The sequence below is a fragment of the Elephantulus edwardii genome, unplaced genomic scaffold, assembly GCF_000299155.1.
Source record: "Elephantulus edwardii isolate Elephantulus edwardi_28Jun2011 unplaced genomic scaffold, EleEdw1.0 scaffold00247, whole genome shotgun sequence".
NCBI classification, from domain to species: domain Eukaryota; kingdom Metazoa; phylum Chordata; class Mammalia; order Macroscelidea; family Macroscelididae; genus Elephantulus; species Elephantulus edwardii.
In genome coordinates this window covers 1,958,668-1,973,877 of record NW_006399997.1, presented here as the reverse complement: position 1 = coordinate 1,973,877, position 15,210 = coordinate 1,958,668, and the positions used below count along the sequence as shown (strand labels likewise).

The following is a 15,210-nucleotide window of genomic DNA, read 5'->3' as shown; positions in this document are numbered from 1 at the left end:
ATCTCCAGCGGAGCATCTGGTGGATTTGAACCACATACCTCTGGGATTGCAGTGCAGCTTTTTGCAACTAGGCCACCAGAGCTCTCCAGTTTGGGGTTTGTTTTTTTCTCTTTAAGGTTTTCAGAAGTTCTGATCTAACACAGTATTCTCCAAACTCATTTGATCATAGGATTCTACCTTTTAAGAAATAGAAATATTACTTTCCTGAAGAATGAGCGTTTCAAAGTTAGAGTCTGAGAAACCCTAAACTACAGGAGAGGGAACGCTGGTGGCTTAATGGTAAATAGCTGAGCTGCTAAGCTAACAGCAACTTTGAATCCTCAGCTGCTCTGCAGGAGAAAGATGAACTATCTCCTCTCGTGCAGTTTTCAGCCTCTGGGCACAGGGCAGGGTAAGCATTGGAAGGTCAGCCACGAGTTGGTTCTGACTTGACAGTACATAACAACAAAAACTACCGAAGTTTAGCCAACCAAATGAGGAAGGAGCAAGTGAAGCAGTCTGAGTTAAAACTGCTGATGTTTGAGTTTATTGATATATGAAAAAGAAGGAAGGATCAGGTTAGAGAGGGAGAAGGAAATTGTATGTCTAATTTTAAATGGAATTTTTAGGTACCTATGGCATGGACATGTAGATAATGTTCTTGTAGACCACCCAGGAGTTACAAATAGATATATGCTATAGAAATTTAAGAGTAATGTTATAAATGGTTTTTGAGCCATGGATGCTAATGATTTTCCTGTAAGGGAGATGAGTAAAAGGCAGACAGACTAGACAGAACTCTGAGGAGACACCAGTGTTCACCGCTGTTGTTGTTGTTAGGTGCCTTCAAGTCAAATATGACTCATAATGACCATATGAACAGAACAGAACCCTATTCTATCCTGTGCCCTCCTCACCATCTCTGACACACTTGTGCCCATTCCAGCAGTCGTGTCTATCCATCTCATTGGGGGCCTTCCTCTATTTTTGTTGACCTTTTCAAGTTTGATCTTCCCTTCCAAGGAATAAACTTCTCTTAGTAATGTGTCCAAAGTATGAGAGACGATGCATCACCATTTTTGCCTCCAATGAGCATTATGGCTACACTTTTCCCGAGACATATCTGCTTGTTCCTTTGGCAGTTCTTGGGATATTCAGTGCTCTTCTCCAACACTACAACTCAAAGGCATAAATTCTTCTTTAATCATACTTATTCATTGTCCAGCTCTCAGCAGCCTAGCAAGTGCTTGAAAAGGCCAGGGCCTGACTCAGGCACACTTCAGTCTTCAGACTGACATCATTGCTCTTCGGTATTTTGGAGAGATCTCTGACAGCTGATTTGTCCACTGCAATATGTCTCCTGATCTATTGACTGCTGTTACCAAGGGTGTTGATTGTTCATCCAAGCAAGATGAAATCACTGCAGACTTCCAGCTTTTCTCCACCTATCATGATATTTCCCTTTGACCTTGTGATGAGGATTTTTGTCTTCTTGATGTTGAGACATCACCATCCATATTGAAGAATGCAGCAAGCATTTCAAGTCCTCCTCACTTTCAGCAAGCAAAGTTATGTCATCTGCTTATTGCAGGGTGTTGATGAATTTTCCTCTGATCCTCACATCACATTACTCCTCTTAGAGCACAGCTTCATGAGAAATTTGCTCAACATACAAATTGAATAGATAAGGAGAAAGGATATATCCTTGGTGCACACCCTTCCTGATTTTAAGCCATGCGATGTTCCCTTGCTCGTTTGGACAACAGCTTCTTGGTCTAGGTGTAGATTATGTATGAGCACAATTAAGTGTTCTGAGCTTCGCATACTTCTTTATTATTTTAATACATTTACTTTACCACCTATTTATATATTAATTAATTTTATATTTGATGAAGCTCAATAAACTGCAGCTTCTAAAATGAACTATGAAGTATCCCCCCCTCCTCTCTTTCTCTCTCTCTCTCTTAAATTTCCACCATAAAAACCCTCTTCTGTGTCTGCAGCCTATGAGCAAGGAAGTCAAGCAATGGTGCAGGATTAGGGTTCACCAACGTTCTTTACATATTCATGAATCACAGAAAGCTTTTGGAAAGGAGATACATTTTGGGGTAGGGGATAGTAAGAAAGATGCACAAATTTTCTCATTTAGGGATCGCGTTCTGCTATTGTATGCTCTTTCATGAAATGATATAAACTTATTTTGAGCTGCATCTCTATGCCTTTGATAAAGAAATGGTCTCCAAGTTGGTTTTTTCAACACCATTAGTACGTGATTTCTGAACCTCTTGCGGATGGATGGATTTTTGTCTTGGCCTTTACTAGAGAGGAGCCAAGTATATTCAGTCTCTGTTGTGCATTTGGCCAGGAGACATGGGCATGTGTAGACGTGCCTTTGCTGTGTTCTTGTTCAATTCTCTCAATTTTTCTTTCTGAGCCTAGATTAGGTAGAAGGTAAACTCATGAACTTATTCATAAAGAGTTCCATATCTTACAAAATATGAGCATTTGATGAACAAGCAAGATGAAGAACAAATTTTTAAAAGTTTGTGCCGAGTAGCAGAAAAGGAATTCTAATGAAATTTTTTATACTAATGATTTTTTAAGAAGTAGAAAGAAACACAATTGCATTTACTCAATAACTTTGAAAAAATTTTCATAACATATCTGAAATTAATTGTGTAATATGGCATTTTAACTTCACAAGTCCATAAAATGCTTATAGAAAGACCTTAAATGACTATGATGCGGAAGCACAAGAAAACTAGCTCTGTAGTGTTGGTGGCTCATTTCCTTCTTGTTCTTGATTAAAATTAGAAGGGGGAGGGGAAGGCAGTGCAGTGTTAAAACCACGGGCTTGAAGCATCTTAAGGAAATGAGTCAGTGACTATGAACTATAACTTTCCTTTTTCTGAGATTTTGACTGTGCTGTTGGTGAACTAAAAGCAGAGTTTCCCCCCCTCCCTAGCCTAGAGTTTTAGTTCTTGCATTAATTAATTCATTCAACAAATATTTAGTAGAAATACAGTGATATTAACTTAATAGTTGTATTCTTAGAACTCAAAGCTGTGTGATGGTTAGGAAGTCTACATATGGGTATATGTCATTATTTTTGTGTTCATAATCATTAACTCTGCATAACCAATAGTAATTTCTAATCAGCTTTTATTGATTTGTTTGATTTTGGAGATTTATTTCATTTTCAAGCTTTCTTTTAAAAACACAACACAAAAATGAAATCATAGCATTTTATGCCTACCTACCTTATTGTTGTTATGTGCTGTTGAGTCGAAACTGACCTCCAGTGAGTTCTTAGAGGCTGTAAACCACATGGGAGGAGATTGATTAGCTTCTCCCATGGAGCCCCTAGTGGATTTGAACCCCCTGCCTTTGGGCTGACAGCACACCACCTTACCACTAAGCCACCAGGGCTGCCTTGTTAGCTTCGTAATAAATTTACATTCTGCACTATCCTCTTGTAAAACAATAATGCTTAATCTGCCACAAAGCCTTACTATGCCTATTATTGTTATTTAGTATTGTTGTTCTTGTATTCTTTGTTTTATTTGGAAATGTGCACAATTACTATTATATTTGCTTTTTATATACAAGGCTTACAAGATTTGCCCTCATTCACTGTACCCACAGCCCAATATTTCTTCTTACATTTCACTTACTCTGGAATGTTGAATCTCCTTCATTTTGAGTGACAGAAAAAATAACTACTATACAGTAAGGGTTTGATTAGACATTGTGATAAATCAGTTACATTAATCATTATAATTAATGTTCTAAAACAAAATGCCTATGAGTGATTGAATGAAAATCCATTTCATTCATTGTAAACTTTCACTCAAATACAAATAAATGAAACAAATCTACTAGAGGGGAAAACCCCCCTGCATAATCAACTTTTAAAAAGCAGGTTTTTTAAAAAAAATGCAGTTTTTGAGGCTGTTTTTGAACTGTAAACTCATTTACGGACTTATTACGACAAACCTGGAACACTTATAACTATGATGCATCAGATTTCTGTTTAATACACTTGAGTACTTTCCCCCCAAATCTTGAATTACTCTGAAATACCTAAAGCTCATAACTGATTCTAATACATTGCATTATGCTTTATTGTTGAAAATGTAAATAACGGAAAAGTAACTATTAGGAGAAAATAGTGTTCTCAGAGTGAACACTAGTACAATTATATTAAAAATTCACAACCTTTAATGATCGATTGCTTATCTTTAGTATTTCTACTTTTTTGGTATGATTGGGCTGAATTTTTTTACTCTGTCTGACTGAGCTGGACAATGACTAAGGACAACAGAAGAATAATCGATGCCTTTGAGCTATGGTGCTGGAAAAGAGTCTTGACCATACCACAGACTGACAAGAAAACAAAGAAAACTGTCTTGGAGAGGGTGAAATCAAGCTACTCTCTGGAGGCAAGGATTTTTTTTTTTTTTTTTTTTTTTTTTTTTTTTTTTATTTTGTGTGCATGAACCGTCAAATCAGATCTGACTGGTACAGGAGGATATTGCGCCTCCTTCTCCGGCAGAGCGTCTGGTGGATTCGAACCATGTTCCTCTGGGTAGGATTTTGAAGTTCCTTTCCACATACTTTGGGCACATGGCCAGGAGGGACTGGTCCTTGGAGAAGGACATCATACTTGGAAGGGTGGAGGGACAGTGCAGGAAAGGAAGACCCTGATGAGATGGACTGACTGATGCAATAATAACTGGGGCAATGGGAGAGGTGTGTCAGAGTCCGTGTAAGACTGGCTCAGGGTAGGGCAGTTTTCAGGTCTGTTGTATGTAGGGTTGCTATGAGTCGTTGGTGACTTGACCGCATATAACAACAACAACATTGAATAATAATTGACCTAAGATAGTGAAGGCATTTCACACAGGAACCTAGTATTTAGAAACCTACTTGGGGTACCTTTAGATTTTGTTGTCAAGACACTCTTGAATAATACACCATTAATTTTTGTAAAACTGAGTTTAGTTGTATGCAATAAAACATTTAACATTTAAAAAACTTTCACATGCACAGTCATGTACCATCAAATTGACTATAATTCATAGTGATCTTATGAACAACAGATCTGAACCATGTCCTATCCTGTGCCATCCCCATCATCCCTGACGTATCTAGACCATTGCTGCAGTGACTGTGTCAATTCATCTTGTTGATGGTCTTCCTCTCTTTCTCTGACCCTCCACCTTTCCATGCATGACGTCTTTTCCAAGGATCAGCCCCTCCTAGCAACGTGACCCAAATATGTGAGATGTATTGCATTGGACAAGTCTATTGTAAGGGATCTCTCCAAAATACTGAAGAGCAATGATGTCAATTTGAAGAATAAATTGCGCTTGATTCAAGCCATGGTCTTTTCAATCACTTGGTATGCTTCTGAGAGCTGGATAATGAATAAGGATGACAGAAGGAGAACTGATACCTTTGAGCTGTTTTATTGGAGAAGAGTGCTGAATATCCTATGGACTGTCAAAAGAACAAACAAATATAACTTGGAGAAAGTGAAATTTGAGTGCTCCTTGGAGGCAAGGATGGCGAAGCTCCTTTCACATACTTTGGTTACAGTGCTAGGAGAGGGATATATTGCATTGGAAAGGGACATCGTGCTTGGAAAGTGGAGGGTCAGTGAAAGAGAGGGAGACCCTTGGCTCCATGAATTGACATAGTAACTGAAGCAATGGGCGCAAGTGTGTCAGAGATGTTGAGGATGGCATAGGATAAGACAGGGTTCAGATCTGCTGTTCATAGGTCGCTATGTGTTGTACTCATCTAGATGGCTCCTAACAAAAAAAAAACAACATGGTTCAATCAACACCTTTACTTACTTTTAAATTATAATGCTATTGTTGTATACCATCAAGTCAGAACTAACCCACAGCTGACCCTCTGGCTAGTTTTTCAGAGGCAGTTAATTGCGTGGGAGACTACTGAACAGCTGGTCAATTTGCTGTTAGGATTGCAGCACAGCTTCTTATCACTATTCACCAGAGCTCTCTTTAACTTACATCAGTATTTAAAAAGAGAATTATAAATGATATATTCTTAAAGTGAAGACAGACTGACTGACTCAATAGCCATTGAGTTGGAACTAACTCCTAGCTGACCCTCCAGTGGATTTTTACAGTTGTGAATAGCAAGGGGGATTTCCCCTCTTTCGCCCATAGAGCAACTAGTGTATTTGAACAGTGTGCCTTTGAGTTGGCAGTGTAACTCCTCACCCACTATGCTACTAGAGCTACTTTATCTTAAAGAGAAAAGGACTAACTATTGTTGTTTGCTACCTTTTAATTTATTTATTATTGTCTTGTTATTTGAGTGAAAAGTTACAAATAAAATTCATTTTTCAATATCCACACACATTTTTTTAATGACATGACTTTGATAACCACAATGTAATTGTATTTTCCCTACTCCCTTCTGATTTCCACTTCTACTTCCATGTTTCTCTGTCTTCCCTTTCTTTAGTGATACTGTGCTGATTCTCTCATTTGATATTGCCTTTCCCTTCACCCATCCTAATATATGCTTATTACTTATTAATTAAAATAAAATGTTTATTCTATACTGACTTAATTACAAAGTTTGTATACATTGTTTTTCACACTGGATCTCTTCCATTTCCTTTACCTACACCTCCCTCTACGCATTAAATTGTGTGACTCTATGATTACCCCCGTCCATTCTCACCTCTCTGCTCCTAACCTCCCCCTGTTGTATCTTCATACATGTTTTACTAGTCATCTTTCTATTTCTACAATAATGGCCTTATACAGTATTTGTCCTTATTGGACTGAGTTAGTTCACTTAGCATAACTCTCTCCAGTTCCTCTCAAATTAGGTAGTGATTTTCAAAATAATTGGTCCTGCATGCTGCATAGTATTCCATTGTGTGAATGTCCTGTAATTTCTCAATCCATTTGATGGTGGTTGGAACTTTTTACTACCTTTTCCCTTCCTTCTCATCCCTGGTAACCATGAAGAATGATTCTGTGTGTAAGCCTTTCCTTGCGTGTGCTACCTTTTTAAAAGATGATGATTCAGATTAGGTATTAGTGATTTAAGAAGAATGATTTAGAAGAATTCTTTTAGCCATACAAAGAATGTTGTCTCTAATCCTTTGGCTAAAAGGAATGAGTGTTGAGAGGGAAGCTTGAAAAATCCAGAAGTGGTCTAAATACTTTTGTCTCATCATGAGTCACTCCTCAGGGTTGAGGTCCTGTGGCACAGCTTCCTGTCCACCTCATTTTTAGATAGAAAAAAGAAAGAGCTGTTGAGCCAGTGTAACCAAAATGACCATGATGCTGCCACCAGGTTAATATGCAAACATTTCCCCTGTTATCTCAGGGATAATAATAAGAGGGATATGTCAGTGTCTCTTTTGAACCATATTAATTTTCTAATGAATGTATATTGAGTTACAAGTATAAAATGAGAAAAATTTCAGAGAGTGAACCACTTACAGGAGTATGGCTGTTCCATACAGTTTTGAGATGTAGGAGAAAAAAATAAAGGAAAAAAAGAACAAAAACAAACCCACACCGATTACCAGAGGTTGGAGGTCTACTTTTACAAATCTCTGCAAATCTTAATGGAGTAAATTTTAGAGACTGTTTGAGAAAAGCTATCTTGGATAAAACATTATATGTGTGTATGCATATGCATATTTAGGAGAGCTCAGATGGCCAAGTGGTCAGGAGATGCATTGTGCCTACCCATAGACATGTGGTTAGAATCCATCAGTTGCTTCATAAGAGGAAGGTGAAAAATGTTCTCCCATGGAAGCCCTCCTCTTGCAATTTAAAGCCTTAGGAATTCATTGAAGGGTCAGTTGTTAGCTAGTTCCAACTGAAAGTAGAGAGTATAACTATATATATGTACGAGCACAGTCCATAGTGAGTTGCACTGGGACTTCTCCAGAGTGCTGAAGAGCAATGATGTCAGGCCAGAGACTAAATCATGCCTGACCTAGGCCATGGTTTTTGCAATTAAATCCTATGCACCGTAGAATTGGACTATGACCAAGGATGACAGAAGAATTGAGTTGTGGTGACAAGCCTTTGAATTGTGGTGCTGGAGAAGAGTCTTGAACATACCATGAACTATCAAAAGAACTAATAGGTCTGTCCTTGAGAGGGTGAAACCAAGCTGCTCCTTGGGGGCAACAATTTAGAGACTCCATTTCACACACTTTGGACATGTAGCCAGTCTAACTAGTCATGCAACTAGTCTTTGGAAAAAGATATCATCTTTGTAAGGGTGAAGGGACAGCATAGGAGAGGAAGATCCCAGATGAGATGGATTGACACAATAACTGGTGTTAAGATGGTAGGTATATCAGAGACTGTGAGATTGGTTCACAGTACAACAGGCTTCAGAACTATTGTGCATAGGGCTGTTGTGGGTCGTAGTTGACATGATGGCACATAACAATGACAACACTACTTTCTTGCACTCCTCCAAGTTGCTCCACAATACACTTCTTTTTCTTTCCCTGAATATGCTATATTGTGTCAAAACACTGTGCTTTTGCTGCTACTATTCCTTTTGCTTCAAGTTCTCATTATAACCTTTGAACCTTTGCAATAGCTCTTTGTGAAGACTTCTCAAGTGTTGGCCACTTCCTTCTTTCTACTACAATGGTGACTTGAATTCGCCTTCAGTTATCAGGAGCAGTTATCAGGATTAGCCCTGATGGCTCCATGATTAACAGTTCAGCTGTTAACTGCGGAAATTTGAACCTACTGACCACACTGTGGGAGAAAGTTGTGACAGTTTAAGTAAAGGCTGTTGTTAGGCACCATTGAGTTGTCTAAGACTCATAACAACCCTGATCCATGGATCCGAATCTTGTGCTATCCTTCATTCTCATGCTCTCCACCATGATCAAGCTCATTGTTGCAGTTGCTGTGTCAACTCTTGTTGAGAGTCTTCCCTCACTGACCCTCTAGCTTTCCCAGCATCATATCTTTTTCCAAGAACTGACTCCTCCTGACAACATGTCCAAAGCACGTGAGATGACGTTTCTCCATTTTTATTTCCTCCAATATTTGTTCTTTTGGCAGTCCTTAGGATATTTAATACTCTTCACCAGCACCACTCTTCAATGACATCAGTTAGTCTTCCTTATTCATTGTCCAACTTTTAGGTGCGTATGAAGCAATTGAGAATACTGTGCTTGTTTGAGTTGGTGGGTTTTTTTTTTAAATGTAAAGATTATAGCTTTGGAAATCCTGTGGGGCAATTCTCTGTTCTTCAGGGTCACTGCAAGTTGAAATTAACTTGATGGCAACGGCTTGTTTCATTTTCTGTTTGTTTTTAGATCACTTATCATGTTATACCATCATTCCTCAAGGGTTTTTCTCTGGGTCATGGACAGCGTGTTCTTACTGTGCTCTGATATCTAGTACAGTGAGTGCCTGGCTTGTAGCTGATGCTCAGTGTGAATTTGTTCAGCACATTGCCATGAATAGGACTGAGTTGTCCCCAGAGAAAGAACAGAATGAGGGCAAGAATTGCTGAAAGGAATTCCACATAATTGGAGATTGAAGAAAAAAAAAAGCAGGCATCAGAGGATCAATCAGTGAGATTAGGGGGGAAAAATGCTAACGTCCTATGTTATGGAATGCCAGCCACTTGTATAAAGAAGTATGCAGGTGTGCTAAGATAATGAATGATGTTTGGCTTTGCTTCGACTCCAGGTTATGTCTATTTTAGGTATCTAAAGCAGAATTCTTTCCCCCCTCTCTGTTATCTTAATTTGTAGTTTCAACAACTCTTAACAGTATTGCTACTTTTTATTAAAGGCACTCAATTTATAGGTTTTCATAATTGAAAGAAACTGCGCTGTAATCCTGAAGTCATGATGTTGCGATCCACCAGATGCTCCACAGGAGGAGGGTGGGCATTCTCTTCCCATGCCATTAACTGCCTCTGAAAACCCACGAGAAGGTCAGCTATGGATCAGTTCAGATTCTATGGTACACAACAATAATAAACAACAACAAGGGGCTATAAAGAGAAAATGCCTGAATCTAAAAAAAAAACTCAGGAGGATGTTTCTTCTTTGACTATTCCTAAGTTAACAGAGTTCCCTTTGTTGTGGCATGGAACCATTCATACATTCTGGGGATTTTTATTGTGCATACTGACCTCTGGTCTTGTGACTATACTAATTTCTCAGAGAGTGAATACAGATACCAAACATGGTGTGCAGTCCCTTCTTATGCTCATTAACCACAGAATTGGCACCATCATATTAATTCTAATTGAAGATTAAAAGCTAACACCACATATTATGCTCTAAATATTAATTCCCAATTACCTGTGTTGTTGTTAGGTGTCATGTAGGACAACTCATGGTGACCCTATGGATAACAGATCTGAACCCTGCCCTGTCCTGTGCCATCCTCATCATCTCTGGCACATTTGAGCCCATTGCTGCAGTCACTGTGTAAATCCATCTCCCTGAGGGTCTTCCTCTCTTTCATTGATCCTCTACCATTCCAAGAATGATGTTTCTCTTCAAAGAACCGCCTCTCCTACCAATATACTCACGTATGTAAGATGAAGCTTTGCCATCCTTGCTTCCAAAGAACATTCTAGGTGAACTTTCCCAAGATCTGTTTGTCCTTTTGGCAGTCAGTGGAATATTCTATACTCTTCTCAAATATCACTGCTCAAAGGCATCAATTCTTCTTCTGTCATTCTTATTCATTGTCCAGTTTTCAGTTGAATAGCAAATAACTGAAAAGATCCTGGCCTGAATCAGGCACACTTTAGCCTTTAAAGACATCATTGCTCCTCAGTATTTTGGAGAGATCCCTGACAGCAAACTTGCCCAATGCAATATGTTTCTTGATCCCTTGACTATTCATACCAAGAGTGTTGATTGTGGATCTAAGTAAGAGGAAATAATTGACAAATTAAATCTTTTCTCCATCTGTCATAATGTTTATCCATCCGGTGTTGAGGATTTCTGTCTTCTTGATGTTGAGATGCAAAATCCATATTGAAGGCTATAGTCTTTGCAGCAAGGATTTCAAGTCCTCCTCACTTTCAGCAAGCAAGGTTGTGTCATCTGCATATTGCTGGTTGTTGATGAGTCTTCCTTCAATCCTGAAGCCACACTCTTCTTCACAGAGGTTATAGAATTGGTTATAACCTAGTATGTTTCATTCAGTGTTTAAAACGAAAAAAAAAAAAAAGAATCAATTTTTTGTATATTACTTTAAATGGAACAAAATATTTATTTATACCACAGCAATACCTACATTAAGCTTATATTACTCTTCCCATTGTATATTTGTTTAGGTGGTCACACTATCTGAACATGCTGTTGTGCATTTCATTTTATTTTATATTTCCCACTGCATACCTCCCAGGACTTTATAAACTCTATTTCTCTTGGGTTTGTGCCACGTATGTCTGATTATTTCCTAATCCAATTTTCCAAGTCATAGCCTCACCAACTGCTTCTCTTTTCACTAACCTTTATTATTGCCAACCTCTTCTCTTCATTAGCCCCCAAGCTACTCACAACGGATCTTAGCTTAATTTAGCCTAACCTAAGTCCTCTTGAGTTTATCAGCTTTGCTTGATTATTAATTTTCTTTTTCTAGAATTATTTTTTCTTAGATTATTGTGTCTTTTATAACTGCCCCTTTACTTATTCAGGCTTTAAAAATTATAAAGTTTCTTGATAATCTTTACGAAAATTTGGAAACCACAAAGGTCAAACAGACTATGGGAAAATAATCTTTACCATGCAAAGAAAACCATGAATGTAGATATTTCTCTTCTTTTAAAATGTTTTTCTAGCATTTAAGCACACACATTTCCCTGACATAACCTTTTAAAATAATAATAATAATTTCTAATAACAGTATCTGTTTCACTTTTAAGATTACTGTGTTATTATTTTCTGTTGTCAATTTGACTTAAAAAGATTACTAACATAATACTTTGCAAATTATGTTGGCTTCCTAAGGTAACTTGCTTTCTAAGAGGATGAAACCAGTTTATGTCTTCAACAGCAATATACGGGTGCCAAATGCCCTGCATTTTTGCCAGCATTGAGTATTATTATGCTAATATATAAGCAAACTTATTTTTAAATATCAAGAGTTCTAAAGAAACCCTATGGTTTCACCTTCCCCTTCCCCTTCCCCCCTTTGAGGTTCCATACATGTTTTATTAGTTACTCGGTGGCTGCAGGGAGGGGGTGAAGGAAATGGGAAGGAACTGGGTGAAAAGACAGAGTAATGGTGGGCAAGGTCCAATGATATTCTCTTTTTCATAACAGCTCTCCTGAGCCAGTCTCACAGACTCCGATATATCTACTCGCGTTACCTCAGTTACTGTATAAATACATCTCATGTAGAGTCTTCCACTCCTGTCCCTCCATTCACCCTTAACAAGCATGATGTCCTTTTCCAAGGACTGGTCTCTCCTAGTCATATGCCCAAAGTATGTGAGACAGAGTTTTAAAATCCTAGCCTCTCAGGAAAACTCTCCAAGATACACCTATTTGTTCTCTTAGCAGTCCATTGTATATTTAATACCCTTCTCCAGAATCACAGCTCAAAGGAATAGTTTCTTCTTCTGTTATCCTTAGTTATTGTACAGTTCTCTGATGCATAGTAAGCAATTGTGAATTGCATTTTATTGACTAGAGTTTTGTTGAGAATTTTTGAATCTGTGTTTATGAGAGATTTTGATCTCTAGTTTTATTTTTTTAGTGGTGTTTTTGCCTGGCTTTGGGTGAGTCTGGAAGACATTATGCTAAGTGAAATATTTCTGTCACAAAGGGACAAATACTGAATAAGCTTATTATTGTAATAATAGAATTGAGACAAGGGAGAAGGAAAGAATGGATAGATAATGAATACTGCACTGGAATGAGTGAAAGGAAGGAAACCCTGAAAAGGAAAGGACATTTTGAAATAAATAGACTATAAGAAGCCATGTGAATGACAATTAATAGTCTTAGAAAGGGAATTGTGAGAAGAGGGTAGGGAAGAAATTGTGCATGAATGAATAATAAAAAAAATATTTAAAAAGGCCATTTGGTACTCAGTGTTGTGTTTATGTGTTTCTAGAAGAGAACCCAAAGGAAAGATTCTTTAAGCTACTGTATTAGGGCTAACTCTTCATCCCAAATATCTAATATGATTTTACCTTTTGGGCATTAGGAATCTTATAAATCGTCCTTTCCTTCTTTGTTTCGGCTACTAGAAACACCTTTAATAATTATGAAATGCTTATTTCATGTTACTCTCAGTACTAAGGCTTTCTAATTTCATTGTCATTATATATATATATTTACATGAGTTTTTGTAAGTGGCAAATAATATTCTCAGGGACCTATTTTTCATCATTTATATAATGTCCAGTTTGAACTAGTTCTTGAGTATTAAGTCCTGGAACTGTTGTTTTTGTTTTATGTACCATTGAGTTGCCTGGAACTCCTAGGACCCTATGTATAACAGCCCTGAACCTTGCCCTATCCTGAGCCAGTCTCAGTGATTCTGACACACCTGACCCCATTGCCCCAGTTACTGTGCCAATCCATCTCAACCAGAGTCTTTCTCTCTTGCGCTGTCCCTCTATCCTTCTGAGCATGATGTCCTTCTTTAAGGACTGATCCTTCCTGGCCACATGTCCAAAGGATATGAGATGAAGGTTCAAAACCCTTGCCTCCAAGGGGAAACTTGGTTTTAACTCTCTCCAGGAGAGTGCTCTCCTGGCTGTCCATGTTATGTTCAATACTCTTATTCAGTGCCTTAACAGAAAGGTACAGATTCTTCCTCTGTCATCATTAGTCATTGTCCAGCTTTGTAACATATAGTAAGTAATTTCAAAGACTATGACCAGGATAGAGCACACCTTAGTCTCTAGACTGACATCATTGCTTTTTAGCACTTTGGAAAAGTTCCTGAGAGCAGACATCCCTAATGCAATTAGTCTTAGTCTTTTGATTTCCTGACTGCTGGTGCCAAGAGTGTTGATTATAGAGCCAAGCAACCTCAATCTCTTCTCTATTGATGATGGTATTACCAATTGGTTTAGTGGTGAAAATCTTTGTCTTCTTGATATTGAGCTTCAATCCATATTGATGACTACAGTTCTTGACCTTCTGCAGCAAATGCTTCAGGTTCTTCATTTTGGGAAGCAAGGTTTTGTCATCTGCATAATGTAGATTCTTTTTTTTTTATTATTAAAAGGGACATTTTCTTTCCCTCCCAAATGAAGTAAACAGGAAAATCTCAGTTTATTGTGTCTTGATAAAGTAATATGAAGCTTAGAACTGGATCTCACTTGACCCTTTCGTTTTTTTATCTCTTCCCAGTTCAAAGTGCTTATTACATCTTTTGATAGCCAACATTCTTTTAGATCTGCAGTTTGGCTCAACACATTTGAGTCTTAACACAATTTTCTTTGTAGTTTTAGCCTTTTTTTGAAAAATTGACTTGGTCTGCCCACCACAGCCACTCAGCTTCCTGTCATAACGCTGCTTTCCCTGGACATACAGAGAGTCTTTGCCCTTCTTGTACTGTGTCACTTTGTGGAGCTAGCTGGTGCTTGCCACACTTTTTGCAAAAAGTGAGGCTAGTTTTGGGAGTGTTGACCATGTTCGCGGGAGCCCTATCTGCTCGAAAAGTTAACGTAGATTCTTGATGAGTCTTCTACAATCCTGATGCCACATTCCTCCTCATTTAAAGTCCAGCCTCCCGCATGATCTGCTGTGCATACAGATTGAAAAGTTATGGAGACAAAACACATTCCAAAACACAGTCCCTTTCTAATTTTGAACCATACAGTGTTTCCTTGCTCTATTCTCATGACTGCCTCCTGGACCAAGTACAAGTTTTGCATGAGCACAATCAAGGTTCTGGGATTCCCATTCTACTCAAGGTTAGCTACATTTGTTGTGATCCACATAGTCAAATACATTTGCATAGTCAATGAAGCAGATAGGCATTCCTCTGGTACTCTTTGCTTTCAGCCAAAATCCATTTGACATTGGCAATATCGCCAGTGTCATGGCTCTTCTAAACTCAGATTATATTTCTGATAGTTCTCTGTTAATGTATGGTTCCAGTAGTTTTTGGATAATATTTAGTAAGATTTTGTTTGTGTGTGATATTAGTGATATTCTTAGATAATTTCCATACTCTATCAGATCACCTGTTTTTG

At 38.1% G+C, this 15,210-nt stretch overlaps 1 pseudogene; it reads right to left on the bottom strand.

Moving 5' to 3' along the window:
* Positions 1-14,314: 14,314 nt before the first annotated feature.
* On the bottom strand, positions 14,315-14,645 carry LOC102850123 (annotated as a pseudogene).
* Between the last annotated feature and the right edge of the window lie 565 nt (positions 14,646-15,210).